We start from the raw sequence: 16,627 nt of genomic DNA, 5'->3' as shown, positions 1-16,627 counted from the left end.
GCTTCGCTCAAGTTGTGCTGAAACTGCCCAAAAAGTGCTGTTTTTGGGGTTGAAACACTCCGTTTTCCACAGATTATTGGAGATTAAGGCATCTTTACCAGAGTGTCGCATCAGGAAAAACTCAGAATTTTACATAAATGATGATAATTCACGGGTCACTGTCATTGTTACCGCATCTGCTCTATTAGACGCAACTGACCTGCAGAAGCGGTTGGTGTATATTAACTTTTTTATGAAGAAATCATGCAAACTCTGATCGCAAACGGCTGTTTTTTATTTCCAAAGTGCTGTCGCTGTGACAGATGGTGTTAAGAGGGTGTTAAGGTTAGCCCAGAAAATCACAGGGATGAATCTCCCCTCACTTCAGGACACCTACAATAAAAGAATGTTCAAATGGGCTAGTAATGTTATCAGTGATCCCACCCATCCTGCCCCTAAATTCTTCACCATCATGAAGTCTGGCAAGCAGTACCGAAATACTGCAGTCAGAACTTCCAGACTCCAGAACAGTTTATATTCCCAGGCCATCAGGATGATCAATAGTCACCATCCACTACCACTTCCACCGGTGCCATCAGGAGAAGGCCACCCCCTGCTAAACTACACTCAGCACTTTACCATCTGGACTTTTATACACACATTTCATAATGCAATGCTAGTCACTGACACTTTAACACTACTGGTCACTTTATCTGTACCTGCACTGCATCTCTTTTCATATTTATCTCTTTTTAAAGATGGATATTGCTTTTATTGTGCATATTTTTATATTATATTGCTTTATTTTATTACATTGTTGTTGTTGTTGTTTGTTTTTTTCTTTCTATGCCCTGTTACCCCTGTTTTTTGAAAGGAGTTTACAAAATAAGAATTTCAATGTGTAAAAAAGCACAGATGACAATAAAGATCTTGAAACTGGATATGAGGTCAAATATGATCTAACGATTATATGATCAAGACCACCATATACGATATAACAGGAGCAACGGGACCTGTCTCCACCACCGCAGAACATGGACTACTGTTTCTGAAAAGATAAGTGAATAAAAATCATGTCATACTGCGAAAATGATGTCTTTGCATTTATTTTGAATGCAGTAAATAATATTGTTCAATCAAAACGACTGTTATTACTTTTGATATGGAATATGTTCATACTGAAGAATATTATTATTTATTGTATGTGGGTAATTAATAAAAGCAGTTAAGACACATGTTGTATGTCTGATGATAGTTTTCATTTCTAAGTACCCAAATTCTTAAGCTTTAGAAGTGTGTTTAACATTTGAGGATGTGTATTCATCAACCTGTTACATGTCCGACATAATCATTCAGGCTCATTTATTTAAACTTGTTTTGCCGATATTTCAGAAAAGAACCCACATACTTTCTTCACTGTAAACCCTAGATATTCCTTTATAATAACTTTTAATAACATAAAAATACATTTTTACATTCTATTAAGCTTAAAAGATTATTTAAACTGCAGTGCTGCCTATTTCCACCATTGAAATCTGCTGCTCGTAAGAACCCAGAAACGGCGTATCCTGCGGTGTGATGTCAGAGTAATTTTATCTATAGCCAATGTTAACATGTGTGAAACTAATGTAACCACCCCCCTCCCCCCTAAAAAAACAGGCCGGTCCGCGAGAATGTTTTTAAAACAAAACCGGTCCTTGGTGCAAAGAAGGTTGAAGACCCCTGGCCTAAAGCACAGAACTGGTAAGCAGAAGGTTGCCGGTTCGCCCCCCCACAGCCATCACCATTGTTTCCTTTAGCAAGGCATTTAACTCTAGGTGGCTCTGGGGGTCTGTCCCTGTAATAAGTTTACTGTAAGTCGCTTTGGATAAAAGTGCCAGCCAAAATCACAACTGTAAAGCGTTGGACCATTGCTCAAAATGTTCTGAGTTTTATTGTACCCAAGGATGGTTTTTAATTATATACTTCTATTTTCGTTAGCATAGTTGAGCTGTATAATCTCTATGGCCAGTTGGTTAGCGCATTGGACTATGGCTTGAAAGAGTAGAAGTTCAAATCTGATAAAGAATGCTTTTAAATATTTGACTTCTGTTGACTTTTGAGTCTTGCAGAATTGCCAAATTCCTGCTTCAATTCAAACCACTTTGATGTATCAAAAACATTATCTCAGCAACAATTTTGTACTCTTAATTTTGAATGCAAATACAACACTGACTCTGACAACTGCTGTTGTGCTAATTCTCAGCCTGGTATGTCCCATTGGTGACTGTCAGTGTTGTGCCTCTGTAGTACAGTGGATTGTCAATTGGACTATCACAGGTTCAACCCTATCATTAAGTGACTTAAAATATTATGTTTTTTTCTTTGTCATTTGATCTGTGTGTTCTTTGGGTTGTGCTTAGTGTTTTGCATGGTTGCCATGCTGGTGCTTGGCCCTGCGATGTTGCTTGCAGCTATATTTATTATTATTATTCCTCCAAAGGGAGTCTATGAAAGCCCATATAACTGTACATAGGAAAATGGTTACATTTGGCACACTGATAGGGGTGGGCATGAACAGACCCCACACAAAATTTGTTGTCTCTAGGAAAAACTCTATAGCGCCACCACCATGTAAAAAATTTACTTTTGTGTGTGTCTTGTGAACCATTTGTCCTAGAAACAAATGTTTTTGTGTCTGATTACTCTCCTCTTGCTGATTAAAATGAACCAATATACATTATAACTCTGCCCATTACAGTAGCTGCCTTCTTGGATTATAATTTTTTCACTACTACCCCTTCGAACAGTACCCAATTCTGCCAAACAAGGTCTCAAAATGATCTCCAGACTAAGCCACACAGATTAAATAATATAAAATTTAGATTTGTTTGCCTTTGTTTAAAAGTTACGGCATTGCAAAGTTAATGAGGTTGACATAAAACCGGATATGAGGCTATATCTCGGCAACGGTTTGTCATACCAAAATGACACGATACTCTTCACGAGGACCATGATCTGAGAGTACATGCAAATTTTGGTTGCAGCGCCATATAAGGGTCAAGAAATATGGGGTTTGTGTCTTGGTATTTTGTGGGTCATGAGGATTTAAATGATACCAATTTTTTCCATATCAACCATACTGTCTCTCAGCCAGATTTAATTTGATTAAAAAGTGATATATCTTTTTAAAGCATTGTCAGATTTAAAGGAAAACTGGAATGCATCATCTGTATTTTTTTCTGAGGATACTTGAGCAGTTTTGAGACAACGCCACCTATAGTTCAAGAGATAATCAACATTTTTGTGCTGACTCTAACCTGCTGAGCTGACTGCAACTTAATAGACGCGTCATTTGAGTAGCTTAGTGTGTTAAAGTACTGGCTTATAGTTTTAAGGGTCCCGGGTTCAAATCCCCAACTAGGCATGTCCTTTGGATTGATTTCTGTTGAATTTGAGCTTTTTTAATTGCTTACCAAATGGTTGTAGGGCTTATAACAGATAATTTCTTCTTGCAGACATCCTTTTTGCTCTTCATCGTCTTATCACTGTTCTTCTGATATATTTTGAAGTGATATGTCTTTTGAAAGGATTGCTGGATTTCAAAGAAAATTGTTATGCATTATCGGCATCATGTCCTGATGTTACTTAAGCACTTTGGAGACTGCGTCACCTATAGTTAAAAAAATAACGTACACTTGTGTGCTGACTCTAACCGTGGGAAGTCTCTTCGCCAGTCCATGGGAATGTCAGTTAAGTAGTGCAGTGTGTTAAAGCATTAGATTATAGTTTCAAGGGTCTTTGGTTCGATTCCCATTTGGACCAGTGTTAGAGTTGATGTTATATTGTACTGGAGGTCTTTGTATTTTGCTCACTGAATAGTTGCAGGGCATATCCCACATAATTTTTGCTTGCAGGTATTCTTATTGTTCTTCTTAATTTTATTTTGGTTGTTCTCAAATACACAGCTTTTTAAAGACATTTACATATTCTGAGTGCATTGTCAGATTTATAAAAAAAAATGTTATGTATCAATGACATCATATTCTGAATGTACCTGAGCAGTTTAGAGACCTGTAGTTCAAAGAAAATGGTCTGTTTAGTATGGCTATCATGCTACATGCTGTGATAGCTTAGCATGCTAATTATTTACTGACACCGTCTTCAACCTGTGCACGATTGTGGTATTTATTCTTCAGCGCAGTCAACTTTGAAAACCCTGCTTCACACAAATATGTGGAGGCGAAGGCAGAAGCACTTTTATTGCTTCATCACACAGCTGAGGGTTCTCACCCATTAAAGGAATAGTTCATCCAAAAATGAAAATTCTCTCATTATTTACTCAACCTCATGCCATCCCAGATGTGTATGACTTTCTTCTGCAGAACACAAATTGACATTTTTAGAAGAATATATCATCTCTGTAGGTCCATACAATGCAAGTGAATGGGTGCCAAAACTATGAAGCTACAAAAATCACACAAGTCAGCATAAAAGTAACCCATATGACTCCAGTGGTTAAATCCATATTTTCTGAAGCAATATGAAAGGTGTGGGTGAGAAACAGATAAATATTTAAGTACATTTTTGACAGAAATTCTTCTCTCTGCCCAGTAGGGGGCGTATGCATGAAGAATGTGAATCACCAAAAACACAAGAAGAATGTGAAAGTGAAAGTGGAGGCTGACTGAGCAGGAAGAAGAATATATAGTAAAAATGGCTTAAATATTGACCTGTTTCTCACCTATGCCCATCATATTGCTTCTGAAGAAATTGATTTAACTACTGGAGTCATATGCATTACTTTTATGCTGACTTGTGTGATTTTTGGAGCTTCAAACTTCTGGGACAATTCACTTGCATTGTATGGACCAAAACAGCTGAGATATTCTTCTACAAATCTCTATTTGTGTTCTGCTGATGAAAGAAAGTCATACACATCTGGGATGGCATAAGGGAGGAGTAAATGATGAGAAAATATTTATTTGGGTGAACTATTCCTTTAATGACACCCAAAACTAGGTAAGGGAGCATGAACTTAACAGATGTTTTAACCTGCAGTCACTCACTAATTCGAGAAGTTGTTCAGAGAAGGGACAAGCGAAAGTAAATTACCTCAGAAATTATTAAATAACACTTTTGTTAACCGCACACAATGGTTAAATGTTTTATTAATAATTAACATTATATATATATATATATATATATATATATATATATACACACACACACACACACACACACACAGTAGAAGTTTACACACATAATAGTAAAGAAAATTATTTATTTTCGCTTGTATTTCTTTCATCACAAACCCAGTGGGTCAGAAGTTTACATACACTTTGTTAGTATTTGGTAGCATTGACTTTAAATTGTTTAACTTGGGTCAAATGTTTTGGGTAGCCTTCCACAAGCTTCTCACAATAAGTTGCTGGAATTTTGGCCAATTCCTCCAGCCAGAACTGGTGTAACTGAGTCAGGTTTGTAGGCCTCCTTGCTCGCACATGCTTTTTCAGTTCTGCTCAACACAAATTTTCTATCGGATTGAGATCAGGGCTTTGTGATGGCCACTCCAATATCTTGACTTTGTTGTCCTTAAGCCATTTTGCCACAACTTGAGGTATGCTTGGGGTCATTGTCCATTTGGAAGACCCATTTGCGACCGAGTTTTAACTTCCTGGCTGATGTCTTGAGATGTTGCTTCAATATATCCACATCATTTTCCTTCCTCATGATGTCATCTATTTTGTGAAGTGCACCAGTCCCTCCTGCAGCAAAGCACCCCCACAACATGATGCTGCCACCCCCATGCTTCACGGTTGGGATGGTGTTCTTAGGCTTGCAAGCCTCACCCTTTTTCCTCCAAACATAATGATGTTCATTAGGGCCAAACAGTTTTTTTGTTTCATCAGACCAGAGGACATTTCTCAGAAAAGTAAGATCTTTGTCCCCATGTGCACTTGCAAACTGTAGTCTGGATTTTTTATAGCGGTTTTGGAGCAGTAGCTTCTTCCTTGCTGAGCAGCCTTTCAGGTTATGTCGATATAGGACTCATTTTTCTGTGGATATAGATACTTGTCTACTTGTTTCCTCCAGCAACTTCACAAGGTCCTTTGCTGTTGTTCTGGGATTGATTTGCTCTTTTCGCACCAAAATATGTTCATCTCTAGGAGACAAAATGCTTCTCCTTCCTGAGCAGTATGATGGCTGCATGCTCCCATGGTGTTTATACTTGCGTACTATTGTTTGTACAGATGAATGTGGTACATTCAGGCGTTTGGAAATTGCTCCCAATGATGAACCAGACTTGTGGAGGTCCAAAAAAAACTTTGAGGTCTAGGCTGATTTCTTTTGATTTTCCCATGATGTCAAGCAAAGAGGCACTGAGTTTGAAGGTAGGCCTTAAAATACATCCACAGGTACACCTCCAGAAGCTAATTGGCTAATTGTCTAAAGGCCTGACATCATTTTCTGGAATTTTCCAAGCTGCTTAAAGGCATTGATAACTTAGTGTATGTAAACTTCTGACCCACTAGAATTTTGATATAGTCAATTAAAAGTGAAACAATCTATCTGTAAACAATTGTTCAAAAATGACTCGTGTCACAAAGTAGATGTCCTAAACGTCTTGCCAAAATTATATTTGCTCATATTAAAACTGTAGAGTGGTTAAAAAAGTTTTAACTTTAAAAGTTTGAATTTTAATTACTTCAACCTAAGTGTATGTAAACTTCTGACTTCAACTGTACCTGCTGGCCATGTCAGTTGGAGGATGGAGACATAGCCCATGGTCTGTGGTTCTGTGCTATGATTCAAGAATTCTGGTTAAGAGTCCAGAATATTATCTGTGAGGCTCTGGATACTCAAATTTATGTATATTGGGTGATAAAGCGTAGTAGGTGATAAATATACAAAAATCTGGGTCCTAACTAGTGTAGTGATTGGCAAACAGATAATTCTTAGAGGAAGTCAAAAGACACTCCATTTCAAACAGGTTTATGTCGAAATTGTAAATTGTATCTTTTTATGAAATTTTTCTTTTCTCCTTTTCTCTCTTTATTTGTTGATTTTTATTTTTAATCAAAAATAATTTTGCGTGTGTTTTAATGTATGTAACTCAGGCTTTGACCACAGTGATATTTGTTGAGGGTTTGGGTGGGGTTGGGGATTTGAAGGGGGATAGGGAATTAATGGAGGTTAAAAGGGGATAATGGTTGATTCTGAACATAATTATTGTGCTTTGTTTTGTAGAATCAATAAAAAGTATGAATTATAAAAATAAAACATTATTAATGATACAATAATAATTTTACATGATCAAACACTGTGTATGAATCATATCTCTGACTAATGTTAATTGTGAAATGTTTATTTTTGCATTGTTTTCATTGTTTTTAAGCTCCTCATTCCAAATCTGGAGAAACGCTGTCATCACCTCTGTGTCAGTGCATTAGCTTTGTAGGCTATGTTAATTTAAAAGCCAAAATATTTGGAAATATGTGAATGACAAAAAAGTTTTGTTTCAGTAACAATGCACATATCAAACAATTTTATAATTACTAAAACATGCAATTTTGGAATTTGACCTAACAGGGTAATTTTATAAGTTTAGAATAGAAAAATGCCTTTGCAAAGGTAAACAAATGCCCCTGGAAATGAAATATTGCCCCTTAATGGAAAATTTGACTTCTGACCCTGGTTCCATCTGACCAAATCAGGAATTGAGAAAAGTAGCCCCCTGTGAGATTTAAGTGAGTTTGTTGTAAAATTTGAGTTTTAGTGGAGTGCAACAGGAATCAGTTTTAGAGCCTCTGCTTTTCACCTTATATATGCTTTCCCTGGGAGACATTATCAGGAATTGTGGAATTACTTTTCACTGTTACAACGATGATACCCAACTTTATATTTCCTTGAAACCCAACAAAATTTCCCAATTCTCCAAGTAAGCAGAGTGTATTGATTGGATGGCTAGAAATTGGATGGTTTCTACTCAATTCTAACAAAACAGAGGTACTAATTATTGGACCGAATACCTGCCAGAAGAATTGTCGCTGGAGAGACGCATGTGAGTCTTTATATCCTCTAATGATGACTGTGACATTAGATGAACCTGCTCCTCCCGAAATTACGTTTAGAACTCCAATATAGTCAATGATATTCCACACTTTATACCTAATGACATTTCTATGACTGGAATCAGTGATTCTGTCCATATTTTCCTCATCGTTGAAATCAAAGGGCCCTTCAGGTAGTAATGACCTGAACGATCCTGAGGTATAAAGCCGCATCACTCACTACGCTACCACCTTGGGTTGTGAATTCATTTTCCAAAAAATCATCTCAAATGTCAACATAACAGCAATGTTGGAATAAAAAAATAATATTTTGCAATGTATCATCATCCCATCTTTATATTTAATATAGGTAAAAAGGTTAAGATTAGTAGTGCAGTTAAACTATTTAATCGGAGCAAAGCAGAAATGGCAGAATATAAGCAGAGAATGTACATGACAGAGATGAACTACAGCTAAAAATGTTAATGTGTGCATTTGTGCGTAAATAAGACTTGCATTTACACTACTTAAGATTAACTACATTGTTTTGGAAAAAGAAGCTGTCTGACCAACAATTATGACTGTTTTGATGAAGGTGAGGTGATAAAGTGAACAAATTAGTGAAGTATACAAGGTTTTACCAGGTCACTTTATTCACTGGCCCCTGGTCAACCAGCACCTTCTAAAAGTTGCCAACGAGCTATGACATTCACATTTCCTGCTCTAGTGTGTTGACGTGTTTACTCTCAACACACAGTGAAAGGATTTTAGTGCTGATCTCTGACAAGTGAAATTTATCCCTTTAAGACCATAATTAAGAAGTAAAAAATAAATTAAGACTTTAGGAGGAAACACAAATCTAGATTCACTGTCCCTACAGAACTGTTTTGACTGGAACAACATATAAATAAAACAAATGTACCTTCTTAAAGGAAGAAACATACCTGAAGAATTAAAATCATCTCTCTGTTGTTCCTCTGCTGTGATTTCTTCTTTTATCTCCTCTTGCTTCACTTCAATCTTCACTGGTGTCTGCAGCATCTGCTGTTCTCCAGCGTTACAGACAGAAGTCAGAGACTCTGTGGAGGTTTGATCACCCTGATTACTGTCACACACACTCTCCTGAGCATCAGTAGAACAGAGTAAAGTGAGCTGTGAGTCCTGTGTGTCTCTGGATCTCTGTTCAGAGAGTTTGTCCAGCAGTCGCTGTGGTGTGGACTGATCTCTGCCGCTCCACACTGAATCCTGATATTCTGTGGAGGTCCCATCAGTCACACACACTGAAGATTGACAGGAAACCTTTTCCAGCTCCTGACAAACACAACACAATCACATATGTACCGTTCATCATCACAGAGTCACAGTCATATCACATCATTTGAAACTTACTTACAATCTCAACTTTAATTCGCTCTAAACAGGTGCAGGATGAATAGAGCTCTTTCTCTTTCAGTTTTGTCTTCAGTGACGTCACCTCTTTCTTCAGCTGAGAGATTTCTGTGATGAAATCATCAATATCCAGCATGGACAGATCAGTTCCTACTGATTTACAGCAGATCACATCCACCTGCTCTCTCATGATGAACATCTGAACACAAAAACATCATCATTATAATGGACTGACTTTAATCTCAATAAGATTATTATATGATTATACACAAGAACTGATCTGTAAAACAAAATAACTGTTTCTAAGATAGTATAAATATAAATGTGTGCTTTGTGTTTGGTTTACCTTTAGTGAAGACAGGAATATTACTACATATTGTAACAGGTTATATACAATATATAACTGCCTTAACTGAACTCATTTAAAATCTGCTTCTTGATTTAACGAGCTCATATATCAGAAATTAAACATGATATTCTCACATTTCTGCTTGTTTCTCCTGAAATTGAACATTTTAAAGCGTCCGTCACAAAACCGCCACATACGGCGATAATAAGATTATTTTATGATTATTAAAATGCCAAAGAGAGAAAAACAATCAAATCAAAACAAATATAAATCTCACATATGACGTATAACACATTGAACACGTACCGGACTGAGAGCGCAAACTGCGAGTTCTTCTTCGGAGGTTTAATGTGGCGGTTGGTAAACCAGCTCTTGGTGCATTACCGCCACCAACTGGACAGCAGTGTAGCGCGCCAAAGGGGAACAAATAGAAATGTATTTATCAGTATCAGCTTTATCGCCAAGTATGCTTACACATACAAGGAATTTGTCTTGGTGACAGAAGCTTCCAGTACAGCAACAAGACTGAAATAAAAAAATAGAATAAAAATAAGTGAACAGAAAATAAACAATATATAGATTTTATTAGATTTGTATTCATTATAACATTTCTTGTTCTTTAACCCTGCAGTCAACGCAAATAAAGTGTGTGTGGTACCTTTACCTAACCTCAGGTTGCTCCAATGGGTTTATGTTACTACATCTCTTTCAATACAAGCATCTGCTAAATTTAGACCTGCACATGATTTAACTTTGCTTATGTTTACATACAGTATATAGCAGATGGGGGGATAATTTTGACAGGTATGCTAGGGGTATTCATTGAAGTTTGCTTTTAATAACAAAAATAAAACATTCTAATGATCACTCACATTAAAACGGTCAAAAAGCCATCCCAACATGTCCAAAATGACTGGATATCCATAGCTAGTTGCGGCATCACCGCTGCGGACACCTTTCCATTTCTTCCAGGCTCAGATAAATCGGTCCCGTAGTTGTTTCCATTTTCTCTTTACAGTGTCGTTATTAGAATTTAGGGAAGCTGTAATTTCTTGCCAAGCATTTTCAATCACTGTTTTATTTGAATGGAGATGGTACGAGGGGTCGTAAATATGTTTGTATAATCTAACTTGTTCGGCAAGACTCTCCACAAATTGCTGCTCCGCCATGACAGTTGTTGACTGAAAACAGAAAATCCACTGTAGCACAGAGAATGCAGCATGTACTTGTGTTGGGTTATGAATTGAGCACTGACACATTTCACTACGCAACGAAGCATCAAATCGAGCTTGCGTAGCAAGGTGCGTCTGCGTTCGCGTACTTGCGTGAAGTACGTTTGGGCCTTTAAGGTAACAGGATTTCCGCAACAGCAGATTCACATGTCCACATTTACTCCATAAAGGTACATGCAAAAAGAACACATTAAATAAGCAATTAGATGCAGAAGAAAAAAAAGAAAAAAAAAATTTCAATATTGCACCAAACTAGTGACCTTCACTACATACAAGGTGCAATCTCAAAAAATATCTGCACAACAAAATGTGCGGATGTTAATGGTGTGTGGGTGACTGAGAGCATGTTAGAATGTTTGTGTGTGGGTGCATGTGTTGAGCCACTGCCCAAGACTGACAAGGAGAAAGGTTGCTGAAGAGTGTCCCGGGTCCTCGGTGGTGCTCAAGGATGTACCTATAACTGGCCTTGCACTCACCTTTGGATGGCTAACAATGCTTACTTGAAAGTGTGATGCATCACTTCCCGGACTGAGCAAAGTGCCAGTCAGCATGCACAGAAGAGTCAAGCCGACAGGAAACACGATTTCCACACCACGGTAACCCGTAATTCTCACTCCTCTCCTTCATAAGCCCTCTCACATGAACTGTGATGCACTTGTTACATGAGATCTTCCTCCTGGTGCAATCGCCCTCTCCTTTATGTCCCTGTCCACAGTTTTCTTTTAATTGACTCACTCCTCCCATTTTGTCAGTGTATTGGTAAAAGGAATGTTAAAGGTAAATGTTAAAGGAAAAGTGAAAGTAAATGTTAAAGTGGCCGTACGGGATTTTCTGTACCGCCACAAGGTGTCACCATCAATATTATGGGGTGCTTCTAAAGCAGTACTGAGGGGGAAAATCAAACTCATTTATATATATATATATAAAAAAAAGTAAACAAGAGAAACTTAATGACTTGCATTTACAATTTAAAGATTTACAAAGGACCCACAAGAACACAGCAGATCCTAGTAAGAAACTGTAGATTAAAAAATTACAAAGGGAGATAGATTAATTGCTTTCAAATGAAATACAGAAAAAGCTATTATTTTTCAAACAGAATTTTTATGAGACAAGAGGTAAATCAATTAAATTATTAGCAGATAAATAAGGACAGAGCAGGCAGACACTACAATTTACAAAATAAGAGATCCCCAAACTAATGTACAGCACCATAATTTGGAAGATATACAGCAGAGCTTTGAATCATACTATAGAAAAGTTTACTCCCAACCTGTAATACACAATGAGCAACATACAGAAAATTTCCTTCACTCTTTGAACTTACCAGCAGTTACTAAAGAACAGAATGATAGTCTAATAGTGGATATCACTGAAGAGGAGATAAACACAGCAATTACTAGATTAAAAGCTCATAAAAGCCCAGGTACTCATGGATTTACTTCTGAATGGTATAAAACATTTCGAGAACTGATAATTCCAAGACTGCAGGTAGTATGTCACTGGGCACTTTAAAAGGGTGAGACACCTCCATCGTGGAGGGAGACTATAATCTCAGTGATTCGAAAAGAGGGAAAGGACAAATTAAACTGCACACATTATCGTCTAGTTTCGGTTTTAAACATAGATTACAAACTATACACCGCACTATTTGCCAAAAGACTAGATAGAATTTTACCAAATCTTATTAGTTTACATCAAACGGGATTTATTAGAAAAGAAAAAAAAAAAAGACACAAGACAGTATTCAACATACACTGCATATTATTTGGCATTTACAACAACACAAAAAAGAAGCACTATTGATGGGGTATTGATGCGGAAAAAGAGTCAGGTGGACATACTGTATCTCTATAAAGTATTACAAAAATATGGCTCTCATTAAACTTTGATTACAGCCTTCCAAGCAATATACAATAAACCAACAGCAAGAATTAAAAGTGAATGGTAGCATCTCACAACCTTTTATTTTAGAAAGATCATGCAGGCAGGGTTGCCCCTGCTCTCCTCCCCTTTTTTGCTTTTAGAGGTCGACCGATAGTGGGTTTTGCAGATACCGTTAACTACGGTGGGAAAACAGGCTGATAGCTGATTAATCGGCTGATAGTTTTTAAAATGTATGATATGAATGAAAATGTTCCACTCAAGTAAGTTTCACTTTCAATGGCAATACTTCATGCATTTCTCTCACACTGGTATCTTCTTCAGAGCCTTTGTCATCTGAAATTAATGGAAATATTAATTAAAATATTACAGGTAAAATGTGTTCAGCAGTAACACAAACCATTGCCTTATAAAGCCTAATAGCACCTGTATGCTTCATCACTACTGACAATATTTATTAGTTTATGTTATTGTCATATTAAATCTATGAAAGATGTACGAAAGGGTGAGAGAAAAAGTGATAGACATAAAATCAACTCAAGTCTCGTCTTTTTAAAGGTAATTTTATAATTGCATTGTATATATGTGCCCTCACGTGAACACATTGTATTATATAACAATGTGCCCTCTAATAAATATCAAATTTATATTTCTGAGGTATTTTTCCATGTATGTATTTGTTTTTTGTACATAACTACATCATAAAATTAGGAAGCTTGGACAGAAGTTAATATTTTTCAGAACAGAGAAAAGTTTGGGAAACTTTAAAGGCAAACAACTATGAAAGGGAAAACTACAAAACTGTTCTTGTGCTCGTGCATTCACGCAATGCAATTTGCTAGTGCTTGGTCTTCAGAAACATGCAAAGTTGCGAAAAGCTGAACAAAAGCAAGAACTCAGGTGGCATATTTATATAAGGTTGGCATCAATGATTGATTTACTACTGATAATTAGCGTATAAATCTACTTCGCAACATAACTTCTTCAGAGCGCTCATGTTTATAACGTGACTGGAATATACTGGACGCCCCTCAACCCCGGAAAAAAAACCTCAACGAATCTGCACGAATTCATGTGACAAAAATTGTCTCTATTTGCAGATGACATTTTACTCTTTTTCAGCCAACATCTAAATCCTTAACTATATTGATGGATATTCTGAATAAGTACAGCCAGTTATCAGGTTACAAACTAAATATCCAAAAAACAGATTTTAGCTTTGAATGATGTTCCAACTAAAGATTTGAAGGATAAATATAATCTGAACTGGGGAGAGGAAACGATTAAATATCTGGGAGTCTATCTATCCAAAGATATTACACAACATTAACTATATACCACTGTGCTCTAAAATCAAGACTGATATATAAAGATGGAATCTCCTAACTTTATTAAGCCTATCATCTAGGATTAAATCTATTAAGATGAATATTTTACCATGCTTGCTGTACCTTTTCCAAACTCTCCCTATGGGTTTATGTAGCAAACAATTCACTGGATGGGATAAAGTAATCTCTCGATATATATGGCAAGGGGGAAATCCAAGAATTAAATTTAAGACATTACAACAGCTAAAGGCGAAGGGGGTATGGCTTTACCATGTTTGAGGGATTGCTTCTGTGCAGCACATTTGAGACCATTAGTATTCATATTTAACCTGAACTTTTCTGCCAGATGGAAAATTCAAGGGAATCACCAATCCAGGCTATGATAGCTGACAATAAATTGACTAAGGACCTTATTGACAATAAAAATGTGTGGATAAAATTTTCTTTAAGAATTTGTCAGGAAGTGGTTAAAAAAATATAATCTACAGGAAACTGAGAAAATATTAAGACTGTGTACATACGATGCTAACTTTATTCCAAATAGTATAAACAACAGATTTAAACTATGGACTACTCAAGGTCTCACTGCTTATTGCACTTTAATGCACCGAGGAGTGTTGAAATGTTTTGATGTTAGAGTACAAATGGGAGAATCCAGACTTTTATAGATACTTACAAATAAGGCACAGGATTAATACTATTATGAGGGACAGTCCTAGGTGGACGGATGATGAAATACTTAAGGTTATCATCTCTGCATATAAAATGGAAAATAAATATAGAGTACTTATAGATTATATAGAGGCTTTCAAGATTCTAAATCAGAAAACACCCAGTACATTAAAACAAAATGGGAAAAGGAGGGAAATCTGTTGATTTCAGATGAAGACTGGGAGAATATAACTATACAGAAGATACAAAAATAGTAATCCTAGTTGCTGGAGATTATATGGAGTGCAAGAAGCTAACCATTATCATACATTTTGGGAATGCCCTAAGATCTTATTGTACTGGCAAGAAATCCATAAATGTTTGGAGACCAAATTCAAAGTCTTTATGCCCTTTAATATATTAACTTTATACTTTGGCATCACTGTTCCTAATCTGGAAAGATATAAATATTTAATCAGAATATTATTGATTGAAGGGGGAAAGAAGTGGCTCCAGTCAGAACCACCTAGAAGACTGGTTCAATGTCATACATGAGATTTATGTGATGGAGAGACTAACAATGACCCTCAAATTACAAAAAGTCACATTTTCTCAACTGTGGTCAAAATGTGCATCCGGAAAGTATTCACAGCACTTCACTTTTTCCACATTTTGTTATGTTACAGCCTTATTCCAAAATGGATTAAATTCATTATTTTCCTCAATTCTACAAACAATACCCCATAATGACAACGTGAAAGGAGTTTGAAATCTTTGCAAATTTATAAAAAAAAAAAACACACATGTACATAAGTATTCACAGCCTTTACTCAATACTTTGTTGAAGCACCTTTGGCACCAGTTAAAGCCTCAAGTCTTTGAGTATGATGCTACAAGCTGGCACACCTATTTTTGGGCAGTTTCTCCCATTCTTCTTTGCAGGACCTCTCAAGCTCCATCAGGTTGGATGGGGAGCGTCGGTGCACAGCCATTTTCAGATCTCTCCAGAGATGTTCAATCGGGTTCAAGTCTGGGCTCTGGCTGGGCCACTCAAGGACATTCACAGAGTTGTCCCGTAGCCACTCCTTTGTTATCTTGGCTGTGTGCTTAGGGTCGTTGTACTGTTGGAAGATGAACCTTCACGCCAGTCTGAGGTCCAGAGCGCTCTGGAGCAGGTTTTCATCAAGGATGTCTCTGTACATTGCTGCATTCATCTTTCCCTTGATCCTGACTAGTCTCCCAGTTCCTGCTGCTGAAAAACATCCCCACAGCATGATGCTGCCACCACCATGCTTCACTGTAGGGATGGTATTGGCCAGGTGATGAGCAGTGCCTGGTTTCCTCCAGACACGACGCTTGCCATTCAGGCCAAAGAGTTCAATCTTTGTTTCTCATGGTCTGAGAGTCCTTCAGGTGCCTTTTGGCAAACGCCAGGCAGGCTGTCATGTGCCTTTTACTGAGGAGTGGCTTCCGTCTGGCCACTCTACCATACAGGCCTGATTGGTGGAGTGCTGCAGAGATGGTTGTTCTTCTGGAAGTTTCTCCTCTCTCCACAGAGGAATGCTGGAGCTCTGTCAGAGTGACCATCGGGTTCTTGGTCACCTCCCTGACTAAGGCCCTTCTCCCCCGATCACTCAGTTTGGCTGGGCGGCCAGCTCTAGGAAGAGTCCTGGTGGTTCCAAACTTCTTCCATTTACGGATGGTGGAGGCCACTGTGCTCATTGGGACCTTCAATGCTGCAGAAATTTTTCTGTACTCTTCCCCATATCTGTGCCTCGATAC

At 37.3% G+C, this 16,627-nt stretch overlaps 1 protein-coding gene across 1 annotated transcript in view; it reads right to left on the bottom strand.

Annotated features, from left to right (window-relative positions):
- The window catches only part of LOC127418537 (zinc finger protein 91-like), a 275,803-nt gene that overhangs the window by 82,621 nt on the left and 176,555 nt on the right, over nt 1-16,627 (bottom strand). The gene's annotated exons all lie outside the window — the stretch shown is intronic.

Source organism: Myxocyprinus asiaticus, chromosome 28, assembly GCF_019703515.2.
Source record: "Myxocyprinus asiaticus isolate MX2 ecotype Aquarium Trade chromosome 28, UBuf_Myxa_2, whole genome shotgun sequence".
In the NCBI taxonomy this organism is placed as follows: Eukaryota; Metazoa; Chordata; class Actinopteri; order Cypriniformes; family Catostomidae; genus Myxocyprinus; species Myxocyprinus asiaticus.
The sequence above is the reverse complement of the archived record's forward strand: the minus strand, read 5'-3'. Positions and strand labels throughout refer to the sequence as shown.